Raw genomic sequence first — 14,212 nt, forward strand, 5'->3', positions numbered from 1 at the left:
CATAAGAGCAACAGTAGGTTCTTTGATATACATATATAGTAGTTTACAAGTAGAAAAATGATAATTATGAAAGAAAATACAAGATGGCTATAAAGCCAAATATAAAACTTTGGAACACTATTTTCTAATCATCATAATTATTATTTTTGGTTTAACGTTCACTTCATATATTGACATGTGTAGGACGGCTTTAAAAAATTTACTTCCTTCCATGGTTTCCTTCCCCTTTCAACTGACTCTGCTTCACCAACTTTTCTTCATCTGCAAACTTAAGAATTTGCATCCATTCTTTCTTTTGCACGCATCTTTTTATATATTGTTCAGATTTAATCTTCATCTGAAGTCATCAGATATAAAACTCGCATTACATTGTATATAATTTCTCATATGATTTCTCTCCATGCAACGCATGTCCTTAACCCTCATTGGCCATAAATCACCACATTGCATACACATACTCTTCCCCCAGTTGACAGTGGTAATGCTCTGCTGCATAGTAATGCCAAAAGTTCCCTAAACCTACTCCACCCACTCTTAATTCTTCTATCTATATTTGCACACTAGCTGAGGTACCGATTTATGTCCGGTTTCACAACGTTTGAATTTGATAATTAAGATTAGTCGTTAAGAACATCTAGTTTTATTTAAAAAAAAAATCTATGAAAGAACTGGAATGCTATAGCAAAGCAAAAAAACGGAAAAACAAGTGCATAGTCTGAGATTGGAACCTTCGATGGCATAAAATATTGGAACTGAAAGCAAATGCTTTATTCACACTCTCATCGATCAAAAGAAAATATTTTATCTTTTTCTGACACAGAATTAAAAATCTGTTTTACCTCTCCGCATTTATCTAAAATAATTCAATTGCCTATAATAAATATAAAAAAACATAAAAATATTTGACGTTTCTGAATTTTTGAGATGAGGATTGGTTATTCGTATTATTTGGATTTATCAGACAACTGCTCTCATCTTGAGTGTCATTTTCACGTTTCGGTCGATGTAAGCTCCGACCTTCTTCAAGTGTATCTTGTCGAACTCGGGAATGTTTCTGCCTAACTTGGGAATTTGGACAGAATTTCGAGCGGAACCTTTTATTTACTTCATTGGGGTAGCGTGCTCTTGTTCCGTCAGTCATGACTGAATAGAGGTCCTAACTAATTAAAAAAACAATAAAATTGCGAATTGCTTCGGACCTTTATCTAGTCATGGCTGATGAAACGAGCATGCTACCCCCGTGAAGTAAATAAAATGTTCCACTCAAAATTCTGCCCAAATTCCGGAGTTCTACAGAAACATTGTTGAGTTCTACAAGATACACCTGAAGAAGGTCGGAGGTTATATCGACCGAAACGTTGTGAAAATCACACTCAAGATGAGAACAGTAGTCCGGTGAATCCAAATAATAAAAATATTAGTAAAGAATATTCTCTATCCAGTTTTCATTTAAAAAAAAAAAAAAAGCATTAATGTTTGGTCTTGAAAATAAACGATAAGTCAATTACATACAATGATTCGATGCAAAAAAAATATATAATCATTATTACTAGTACAGTGTTCAATAGTCTAATGTGATGGAAGACTAGAAATGACGGAACATTTGTTTCTAATGTTATTTTTATATGCTTTTACTTTTGAATAATGAGTTTTGAAAACGTTTCAAGAACTTTTGAGATTGATAAGGACATTTTCAAAAAATAATTAAAGACTTTTTCACCATTTCTAAAGCCACTTCGATTCTAAATGACCATATTGTGGCATTGATAGATTTCTTATCTAAACACTGGACCTTGGCTTTATAACCAATTAAAAGTATGAGAGACAATTCTCTCTCTTAAACTCGTGTTCATTTAACTTGATTTTTCGTATTAAAGTTTGTAAATTTATTTTCTGAATGAGACATGAAAACATGAGTGCGTGGTGAAACTATACAATGTAAAAGCCATGTAGCATATGAAGGAAAGTTGTGTGCATATATGTTCAACTAAAAGTTAAAAACTACAAAACAAATATCCACAAAATTGGTGTCTTCTTGAACTGCATTGGTTTGGATGAATAATATCTGAAATTAAGAAAAAAAATGTTTTTAATTCTCTGGGGGTCAACTGGACCAGGTTTCATTGGGGGGGGGATTTTATTCATTTTCAATGTTATCTAATATTGGAATTATTAAGGAGTCACTAACGGGGTGCCCTGTGATTGAATGAAAAACAACGAATCACAGGCTTCCCTTTTAGATTCCTCCCAACTCCTTGAGAGCGGTTATTTCGAATTCTCTATCTCGTTTTGCTTGTTGTGGCCTCAAGGAGAACACCTATGTCAGCTTTCTCCGCCATCCATACAAGACACGTGTGAGGAGTTTCGACAGCAATTGCAGCACCAAAGAATTCAAGTCTTTCTTTTTTACCTCAACCCAGCCAAACTTCACAGGAAACGAGCATTCTCCTTTTTCCTATCAATACAAGTTTCTTTATAATTTTCATTTGTGTTCCTTTCTTATTATCGACGTAACATTATTTTTATTACCATCTATAGTTGGGAAAATCCTAACACTATTATATAAATGAAAGATGAATGACTTCAATACATGAAAACAAAAGAAAGGAATGAGTTAGGGGTGGGTGAGAGAGATGTGAAAACGAGAAAGATAGAGAAACGGATCCAGAGGTATAAGTTTTAATATTAACATTATTTAATGTTACACTTTTTATCCTTTTCTCACAAATCCTATGGCATAACGGATAAAGTGGTAAGTATAATTCGGTTCTAAATGACATTCTTCTCGGGGTGGGATGTTCAATTCTCAAAATGAATGATACTACAAATACAATTGGAATTTACTTAAGACTTCTACTCGGTCATGGCTGAGAGAATGGGAGAATGCTACCCCCGGGAATTAAATAAAGGATTTTTATTCAAAACTACCATTTCAGCCCAGCGTTGCCCGGGTGTTTGGAGGTGTATGGAGCAAAAAAAAAAAAAAAAAAAAGCGGTCAATTTTCTTTAACTTTGACCTCTATTATGACCCCTTAACATTTATTGTTTTGGACTCAAATCAAGTTATTAAGTTCATGTCCAAGGAACCTATATCTAAAATTTCAAGTGTTTAGACCCAAAATTGTCGGAGGAGTTTGGTAGAGTTCTCAAAGGTCAAATCATTGAACTTTGACCCCTTAACAGCCAAATTTCTGGCCGAAAACTGATCACAAAGATTTTCCCAAATCTCAGTACCCTGTATATTTAAATTCGAGTCTGTAGACTTTAAATTGACAGAGTTATTGTGTATGGGAAATGTACACAGACACACACACAGACACATTCACTTTTATAGATATATAGATTCTGTGAAGTTCTCAAGTTCTACAGAAAGATTCCAGAGCTCAACAATATACACCTGAAGAAGGTTGAAGATTACATCGACTGAAACGTTGTGAAAATAATACTGAAGATGAGAACCGCTATTCAAATAATCCAAATCATTAATCCTCATTTCAAAAGTTCAGAAACATAATATAAGGAGTTATTTCCCTTGACGTCTACAAAAATAAATATAAAAAAATCGGTTTCCTTTTCAAACATTAAAAGAAAGTCTCCACATTAATTACACATTATTTTTATTTGTTCTTACTATTAATAGATTAACGTAAAATACTAAGACTTTTTTAAATTCCTGCTTCACAAAATAATTTGTTTACCAAATTAAAGTCATAGTGCAATCAAAAGAGGGAATCTAACATTTAAGAAATCCAGGTAAAGATTTCAAGCTGATTGGAGTATTGAGTGTTTGAGCCATGAAAGATTGTCAATTTTTCGTGACTGAATGATGTTTTTAGTGAATTAATTCCTATTTCAGTCACATAAATTCTTTTGAGTTGGGAACAAAATGCACACTCTAGTCGGATTTTGTCTTTCTTTCTCCTCCGACGAAACATTCACGTGTACATTTAATCATCATCAGTCTTCTTTTACTTCTGACAACAAACTCACAAGCGAACGAGACAACTTTTTATGTATATGAGGGGAAAGCTGGTGTCTGCTAATTTGGAATCAATGTTCATATTTATGGTACATCGGCCCTTTTGGGGAGGTATTTGTAAAATAAAAGCAGAACATACTTTTTCATTTGTTCTTCACATCTCTTGACCTTGTCGGCTACTCTGGAACAAAATCTCATAACAACAATGTAAGTCTCATTCTCTGGACAATTGGACTTTATTTGTTTCATGGTTGAATGTTGCACCCCTGTTCTCTGCTTATCCTTAGAAAGGTGTGAATTTATCTATTGATTCATCTTCTGTACATAGCTACATCATGTCGCTCCATGAAAATGTACATCTTCTGATGACTGTGTTTGGCAGACTCAAAAACTTGAACTGAAGATTCGAACCGTGGACTGTAGAGCACAAACTTCCTCCATTTTATTTTATGGTGTGTGGGACTCTAATTCCCGTTAATCAACTTGCACCCAAAATACACTCTAACCTGTCTCACAATACAGGTGTATGCCCTGTCAAACTCTATTCTGGGTTTGAGCTATGTCACCGGTAAACTTTGTGGTCCTCTTTGCGCTCCTTGGCACAAACAAGTTGCATTCAACTCAGTATTGTGTTAACCGTGTTATTGAAACACAAAAAACTTCCAAAAACGAAAAACTCATATGGAACGAAAAAATCGTCTTTTTATGCTGCCACCTTGAACTCCAACAGTGCCTAAATTTGCATACTTGTATTATTTTTGCATCCAATGGGTTCCATGTTTGAAAACCAGCAGATACATGCATTACTGTGGACACTCATTACTGTGACTGTCTACACTGTTACCAGAAGCCAGAACAAGGAAAATATCCTTTTTTTTTATTTATATTTCCCACGTTGGTAGAATTAGATTTTTGATTTTCAAAACAGAACAGAGCAATGTCTGTTGGATAATATAATGAAGGGGTGATAATTTAGATAAAATCCAAAGGAGATTAATAGTTCGGGAGGAGCGAACAGATTTTGATAACAAGGAAGTATTTAGGGAAAGAGATAACTTCCTTGCATTGTTTGAAAGGTCACTTGTGTGAGCATTATCCCCCCCCCATCCTTAAGTTTTCAATTTCAATCAATTTTAAACCATAAATAAAAGCCATAAACAATCATCAATTCTCAAAGTTTGAACAAATTTTGCTCATTAAATCGTAAACGTAATCAAACTCTTTAAAATCAAAAAAACTTTTTATTGGACCATAACTTCAGGAGCGTCATCTTTATTTTAAGATATCTTTTACGATATAACTCTGTGAATAAATAGAAATATTTTGTATTCTGTTTCTGGTTGTTATTATATAACAAGTTGTGACTCTTGCAAACATGCACCATGGGACTTCAGTGTCAATGTAACTACGCCTCCAGGACGTTTTATTCGGCTATGAGATGCTTTCTTTTATACAGATATAGACAGAAGAATAGAAGATCGAATAAGCTTAGGAATTTCTAAAGGTTCTGCAAAAACCATTTTTACAGAAACGCATGTGTTTGATTTTTTTTTTTATAAAGGTAGCTGCCATGTTGTGCATTATGTTTTCTTGTCTACACGTGCAAAAAGGATACTGTTTAGGATACATTTGGTTATTTACATATATATATTTACATAGGCATCATTACGTATCAAGGCCAATAGGCCACTCGAGCATAAGGGGTTAAAAAGTGTACAGTGGAAATATGACAATATAGTAATTGTTAGTAATGGAATTTCAGTAAATTTGTAAACTTATATGGAACGGCTCATCAAAAACTTGTTTACATGAGACTTGAAGACAACCATATTGTAGTCAGCTGGAAAGCAGGAAAACGGAAGACAATTCCACAGGCGTGCAGTTCTAAAAAAGAAGCTTTGTTCATGGAATCTATGTTTAGGTTTAGGCACAGATAAAGAGTGGGGGTAATTATTGATAGTGTTTTCTGCTAGACGGGTGTTTCTTGTGAAAGTTTGGCGAGGGGGGACTATAGATTTGAGCACTTGCCATGAAAATAACGATAAAGCAGAGACAAACTCGCAACATATCTTCTATGAGAAAGAGGTTGCAGGGAAGAGAAAAGGACATCCCCTACGAGGCTATGAAGTCTATTTTGAACTATGTCAAGCAATATATATATATATATATATATATATATATATATATATATATATATATATATATATATATATATATATACATATATTGTGTATGCAAATAGCGTACTCAGTAAATATCGGCCTTTCTCTTTTGTGAGTCGAGTTCTCTGGTAAGTGAGATTGCCAACTGTCACTGTAACACATTGCTTTTTGTGTAAACAAAACCAATAATTGGAATTTGATTTGACAATGTTTACTATTGATATTTTGTTTACTCTCAACAGCTGCCAGATGATAGTTAGAAGTAGAAACTCTTCTAAACAGTGTGGTTAGCAATACGGCAAAACAGTCTGTGGATAACATAGATATATATATATATTTTTTTTGATTGATTTAAAATATTTTAGAGTCTGATTTCTTTACTTTATTAAAAGTTTCAAGCATGTTTAAAATAAACCTGTCCATTAAGTAGTATTTCAGTCAGTTGCAGCATAAACTAGTATGACTACATGATTATGAAATGGTAGCATTTGGCATTTTAACTGAAGCAGTTAAGTGTCCAACTATAGTCGAGAGTGACCCAAAGGTTCTCTTTTCATTAACTGCTACACAGAGGTGTACGGGAGGGCGCCATTCCATTCCCAGGATTACTCCATTTAGCCTTGATCCTCTCCTTATAATACTGAGTGTTTAGCAATGGGGGATAAAGTGCCATTTTTTAAGGATTTGGTATGACTTGACCTAGGATGAAACCCTGGTCGCCCAGTTCATTTGCGACCACTCATTCTGTTATGCCAAATGGGTTTTTAACTGATGTATCTTATTATGAGGGAGGTTTGGTATCTAATTGAAACTACATTTCTTGAAGATTATTTACCCTGAAACTGTTCTTATTTTGTGTCAGGATTTTTAAAATGATTCATTTGTTTGGATTAGTGTCCTCATCGTGGCTGTTATTCCACAACGTTTCGGCCAATGACACTTCCAACCTTTTTTAGATGCATCTTGTTGAACTCAGAAATCTGCACAGAATATTGAATGGAACCCTTTTATTTAATCCACAAAGGTATCTTGCTCTTATCCTATGTACCAATAAATGGCTGACAGAACAAGAATAAGCTACCTCTGTAGATGAAAGAAAGGTTCCATTCGATGGAATGATTAACAAGTTTGACAAGATGCACCTAAAGAATGACGGAGGCTACATTGGCTGAAACGTTGTGAGAATAATGTTCAAGAGGAGAACACTAGTCTAAATAATTCAAATAATACAAACATATTTTATATTGATTTTTGATGTTATCCAGGCGTGGAGTCAAGATGTCTGTGTTATTGTTGCCCGTACAACTCCAGTTCAGACTTCAGGGTTGTTTCCACAAGCACTAGTGTTCTACCATTTCATAATTAAATTATTTTGATATTCTTAAAAATCAACAAAATATAGTATTTATTAATTAATTTTGTTCCCAGCAAAAATGATATTTTTTTTTATTTTTGTGTGAACTTTTGCATACACTCTCTTCTCACCTCTTTCTTCATAACTAGAAAATGCTGACGAGCCATAGAAGCCATGGTCAACAACAAGTTGGTTGTCTACGTTTTCTCAGATGATTTAGGATGAATCTGATGCGATAACTCCAAAAATCACATTGGTTTTGTGCAGTCAGGTCAAATTTTTGAGCTGTGGCCACATGTCGTTTTTTACGTTTTTATTCCCATGTACGCATGTGGGGAGCATTTTAGAAGTTGGTGGGGGATGAAATGCCATGTTTTGATTGGAAATGTTTATTTTAATGACAAGAAGTATTCAGATCTGATAGTTATGGGTGATTATGTCAAAAAGGAATCAGTTTGAACCTTAAAATCTTCTAAAGATTGGTGCTCAGTATACACAAAGAAAGACCGACGTGTATGGGAAGAATTGGTGCCGTGCAAAGAAAGGAACATCAACAACAACAACAACCGTCTGGTGGACAGAGACAGGATGCTTTTCCCACTGTTGTAAATCAAGCTCGGCTCAATCAAGCAGTTCACCAAAGCTCTGGACAAGGATGGTGACTGTTTTACTTACTTGTGCCAGGCTTTTCTAGGATTGAGCATGGAGAAGCTGAAAGCTGGCATCTTTGACAGTCTTCAGATCTGGGAGCTCATCAGAGATCCAGAGTTCAAAAACTCAATGAACAAAGAACTTTCCTGGCAACAAAAAGGCCAGAAACTATGCAGTACTTGTCAACAACTTGCTGATTGCTTTCAGAAACTTGGGTTGCAACATGAGCGTCAAGATGCACTATTTTCACATGTGGAAGGGTTTCTTGCTGGGTTCAATGAATAATGAGCAGGAGAAGAAATTCTATCTGAACCTCAGATGAAGATCAGGTATCAGGGTCGCTTGGATGCAGTCATGATAGCTAACTACTGTTGGAACTTGAAGAGAGACGTCTCTGTATCTGAGCATTCTAGGAGTTTGAAGAAACAGAAGTTCAAGCCGTAAAGTTTGAACAATAGTGAAGCAACATACAATTTACATGTACTTACCTTCATCAATGGCCATTCAGTTTGTAGTAATCGATGTTTCTATTAGGTAATCAATATATGTTGTCGAAAAAAATATGTTGGCAAAACATTTCTTTCTCTAAAAAAACATATTTAGGATGATATGTGTTGATGAAAATCGGCTGATAATGCCACAAAAATGTAATCGATTTTGTCACAAGATCTTATTTTTTTTTCAAATTAACTTAGCACACAAACCTGACCTGATGGAGAGAGAAATGGATGCCATTTGCTGATTCAGCAAAAATATTCTAAATCAGTTGTAAAAATCTAGACATTAAAAAGTAAAAAAAATGTTGATGTTATACATTCTTTTTCCGTTTTCATTTTATCGTTTTTTAATGTCCTTTTATTCTTTTCTTTTTACTTATCAGTGACTACATATTGCCACTGAAACATAAGGTGCTGCTGTAATTTGTGGAGAGGAGGCAGATTTACAAGGGCCATCCTAAGTGGGGAGTTGTGCAGCAAGATATTTGTTCACATCACATTTACATTTCTGTATATTGGGATTTACTTTTTTCCACAATCCTTTGTATCTCAAAATTAAATAAGTTTTAAGTTAACGACTTGATGGTTAGACATCATTTTTTTAAAAAGTACAGCAAAAAATAATTTACAAACTACACATACAGCACCTTTTCTTCTTACTGATACACAATGTATTAACTTTTATCTAATGTATATCATTATCTTGATGGATCTTCTGATATATCGATACTTGATTCAGACTAGCTGATTTTTTTCATTTTTTTCCTTCTGTTATATAATTGAAACAATTATATTTTATTTTATATGATTTTGAACGTTATTTTCACAACTTTTTGGTTGATATAACCTCTGACCTTCTTTCAGTGTATCTTGTCAAACTCTGAAATCTTTCATTGAAGGACCTGTGGCATAGAGAGAATGTCTGATGCTGGACAAATACCACAAAAAGTGCTATTACTAGTTAATCAATGTCGGCTGTATCTGAGAAACAAGGATTAGGGAGATAATTCCAAAGACAAGTGATTCTAGCAAAGGAGCTTTTAGGTATCTCAGAAGTTTTACATTGAAGGAGTAGAATTTTGATACTAATCTGGTTGGTCAGGGTTTTACATTAACTAGATATATTTCATGGAAATTGTTGCAATATTTTTGTCAAATTGGAAGGGTATGCCCCCCTCCCAATAAATTTTGGCAATTCTATTTCTAAACATGTGTAGTAAAAACAAACCAATGAGATGCCATTATAGCTGAGAACAGCTTTATAAAACGACTAAATCTTGCTGAGTTCCAGAATGATATCTTTCCATGTCAAACCAAAAATACTACTAAGTTTCTGCTGATCGTGACTGGATTAATTCTTTGCATAGAAAAGCTTCTCTAATCAGATTTATGTTGCCATTCTTTTTAGCTTGGAACAACATTTTTCTTTTTCAAGAATGACTTTACATTCAAGAGAAATATTTATAAAACAAGCATAGGCATGCAACATTGTGACGATGCGATAACGGCTGAGGTGTGCGTCTTCTTATATAGTTCTTTGATTCACCTTAGAATATGGCTACACATGTGCCCTTATTTATTTGCCTCCTTAGGAAGGTAGAATAAGATACAGTTTGGATTTTAAATCTTTGGAAAATGTAGCTACCAAAAAGAAAAAAAAAAGAGGCAGTCCGGTTTGGGACAAAAATAAAAATGCCTCAGTTTAAAAAGATTCATTCTTTGATCGAGGTTTAAAACAAAAAATCGAGGACAGAACAGTTTAACAGTATTAGAACAAATAATACATTTTTATCCTAACCAAACGACCAATATGTCCACCTGGAAAAAAGCTTTAAAAGAAAAAAGCAACAATTATGGTTCACTGGTTTATTTATTATTCATAGTTTTAGAAACAAAAATAACTGTGATTATTAAAAGTATACCAACTTCTTTCCTCATAGAGCCTAAGAGGCTGGTGTATTTTTCAACCACCAAGAAATGTCTGCTTCAGGCATGATACAGTAGATAAGAGAAAGAAAAGCGAAAGTGATTTCACCACTCTTTTCTACTGTACACTCTTTAACCCTTATCCTTGAGTGGCCTCTTGGCCTTGATAATGTGGTGATGCCTATGTAAAAAAAAGAAAAAAAAAAGAAAAGAAAAAAACCACTCTTCCGGCTCTGACATCACTTTCTTCAATTTGAGGGGGGAGGTTAATAATAATTCCAGTTATACTACATCTGAAACATAAGTATTATGGATCATAATTATTGATCATAGTTTTGAAAGTAGAACAGTAAGTCCCATTCATATATAAATTTCTAATGAGAATTAGTTGTACCAATCCGCCATTGTCCAGCATCCATTACAGTCAACTTAGTTTTTGTAAATACTTCAATGTTTTATAACTATACCTGCTTTGCTATACTCAGTATCTAAGCTGAAAAACCAGATAAGAAACGCTAACTTTTACTAAAAAGAATATGAATTGTTATCCTTAGCTGCTTTTTCTTTTTAGGTGTTGATTTAAATACATCTCCATATTAGCAAATTATGATCCCAGAGTATTTTTCTTTAATAAATTGTAGTGAAATTCCAAATTTATTACCAATAACAGGTTGAACAATAACAAATGAAAACTGGCTAGTCAAAATCAAAGGTTTATTTTTCAGCTTAAATGCTATTTAAGTCCAAATACTCCATATGAAAGCTGTGGCCGGAAACTATCACAAATTAACCAATTTTGTATTTTTGTGTGATCATAGCAGAATTTTGCATTCGATCATATAATGGATTCTTTAAAACCCTATCCGTCAACAGTCGAGTGGGAAACATCTTTTTTCAGCTTTTCTAATTCTATCGTACATTTCCCGATTGGAAAACAGATTTCTCTACAAATTGCTCTGAGAGTAATCAGTAATTCCAGAAGGATTATGGATACAATTTTCAGATCTTTGGAATCGTCTTTGTTGAGGTCGGTGAAGGTAAGACTTGTGTTGATGGACTTGAGCAGTATGCAGTGATGTGATTATTGGGGAATATTTTTTTAGTTGGTTCCTTCTCTTTCAGTCTCTCCTTTCCTCTCTCTCTCTCTCTCTCTCTCTCTCTCTTCTGTCGTTATCGTCTTTCTCTCTATCTTGCTTTCTCTCTGATTTTTTTCTTTTATTACTTTCTCTCTTTGCTTTTCACTATCACTCTATCTACTTTTTTCACTCCTTTTCTTTTGCCCTGTCGGCAGGACCACAAATTTGACGACTGCCATTCCATGTGGGAGGGTAAACGGGACAACTTGCTTTTAAAATCACTGACGAATGTTTGGCATAAATGAGTAATGAAACAAATATTAGTATTTTTATTTTTCCTTAACAAAGCTATTAATTTCAATTAAATAGAAGGATCATCTTTATATAAGAAAAAAATGTCTTTAATTTATATATTTAAGACTAGCAGAAAGACCTGACGTTGTTTGGGATTGAACGAGGATCATTGCTATGTACTTATTCACTTTGCTCATAATACAATATTATTTTCTTTATTTTTGCTACCGTCTCCTTCCGTTTCTCCTTATAATTGGAAAAATCTCTAAATTAATGTCTTATAAATATTGTGTAACTATGATTAAAATAGGATATATGTATTTGCATTTTTATGGAAATTCTGCCCCATAGGCAACTAAAAGGTAAGAGAACGTATATATTCAACACGTAAAGATTTGAGGCATTGTCTTCCCCAACGAATTTTATACATATAATGTACGTTGAAACCTAGTTGCATAATATTATTGTGTTTTAACTTGTATCAAACCAATCTGCACTGGTTGTCCAACCTGTAAAGGGTGTTTAAAGCGAAAGCTGTTCTTAACATGGGGAGGTTCAAAATAAGAAAATGCCCTTCAGAATAAACATCCTTAACCTCCCCATGTTAAGAATGGCTTTCGGAATAAACACCCTTAGGAGGTTGGACAACCAGTGTACTTTGACCAACCAATGCTATGTTTACATATTGAGAGTGTTCCGTCCGAACAAGGAAAGAGCAATATGTGTTGGATTTCATTGTATGTCAGTTACGTTAGCAATGCATGTTAAAATGGCAATATTTTTAAAAGCTTTTATGAGAGCTCACCGTAGCAAAATTTTAATGGTTCCAGTTGTAATTTTAATAATGGTGAGCAATCATCAATACTTTCCAGTGTTAGAAGAGATGATGCATATTTTTTATACTTATAGTGTAGTATCTGTTCTGATGCTACACTCCACCTTTTCTGTCCTTGGTCAGTGGAAGAGAAATCTTCCATGATCTGAGACAATTTTTATTTTTGTTCCTATCCGGAGTGACCCTTTTGGGGAGGTGGGTTTCCCCACATAAAAACTGACCCTGTCTGTAACGCTGCCCTTGTGGGTTGGCGAGCAAATAGAAAGAACAGGATAATGTTAAAGTTACCAGTTGTTAAATTTCTGTTTTTGGAGCGATTATTATGGTTGTATTTGTTTTTCTTTTTAGCACTATTGTGTTCTGTAGGGAATTTTTTTTTATTTCATTACAGCATCTGTTATTAAGTTGTTAGATGAAAGTATGCAATAGTAGCCAAACTATTCCCTCCTCACGGTTGTAATGGGCTGCTAAATAATCACATGATTATTTCAGTTCGATTCATTAAATGAATAAGCCCCCCCCCCAATAATGAATGTCCCAAGCTGAAAAGTATGAATATTAAAAAAAAATAAGTGAACATTATTCATCCAACCGCGGCATATATGTATTGTGCAAACATCGCCCGCCCCCTCCAATTTTGGGCGATCAAAAGGAGAAAAGAAAGTTTTAGTCCTAATAAATTATTTAATGGGTATTTCTGCAGGTTAAAACCCGTGTAAATTTATTAGGCAAAGAAAAAAGTGGCTTATCAAATATTTTTTATGGTTTCAACGACGCTGGGTTATTTGCATAAAAAAATACCCAACCAACTTTCCCTCAAAAAAATAAAACAGAAATGATATTTGTGTACAGTAAATCAAAGAAAGGGAAATTTTATTTAAAAAAAAACACATAAAGTAAATGTTGGCAATGAAAAGAATGAAATAAAAAACGGTGTTATGGTAGACTGTTTGTTTTGACAGAAATGGTATTTGTACAGTAATTCAGAGAAAGGCAACTTTTATAATAAAAAATAAAAATAATTGAAAAATAGTTGCAAATTAAAAGAAATAAAAAAGAACAATATTACGGTAGGCCGATTGTTTTGACAAACACAAATAAATAAAATAAGTGAAATATTGAATGACCAATCAGAGGCAGCGGATTTTCACAAGGAAGACGTTATTATTTAGTGATTCTACTATGGGAAAGGTAATGGTATATATATGTGTTTGCCTTAACTAGTTAATGGTGGTGTAAACGTAATATCTGTAGAACGTGTATATTTCCCTTTGGTGTCGACTGGGGCGGTAGGAGGACTTAATATTTAGGGGGGAAATAGGAACTACTTCCTTTAAAGACGGTGCGATTGTGATGCTGTTGCTCCTAGGATGAAATGTTTGATTTTATTATAACAGCTAAATGTATCTAAAATATCGTACTAAAGTTACATAAGATA

The 14,212-nt window shown here is 33.9% G+C and overlaps 2 protein-coding genes and 1 long non-coding RNA gene across 6 annotated transcripts in view; 2 read left to right on the forward strand and 1 right to left on the reverse strand.

Annotated features, from left to right (window-relative positions):
• Nucleotides 1–14,212, forward strand: part of LOC145243682 (integrator complex subunit 13-like) — a 1,170,185-nt gene that overhangs the window by 359,033 nt on the left and 796,940 nt on the right. The window lies entirely within an intron of this gene.
• Nucleotides 1–14,212, forward strand: part of LOC145243684 (uncharacterized) — a 701,194-nt gene that overhangs the window by 331,856 nt on the left and 355,126 nt on the right. The window lies entirely within an intron of this gene.
• LOC145243683 (FMRFamide-activated amiloride-sensitive sodium channel-like) overlaps nt 1–14,212 on the reverse strand; it is a 531,594-nt gene that overhangs the window by 295,455 nt on the left and 221,927 nt on the right. The window lies entirely within an intron of this gene.

Source organism: Euprymna scolopes, chromosome 22 (assembly GCF_053919585.1).
Source record: "Euprymna scolopes isolate OS-2025 chromosome 22, ASM5391958v1, whole genome shotgun sequence".
Lineage (NCBI taxonomy): Eukaryota > Metazoa > Mollusca > Cephalopoda > Sepiida > Sepiolidae > Euprymna > Euprymna scolopes.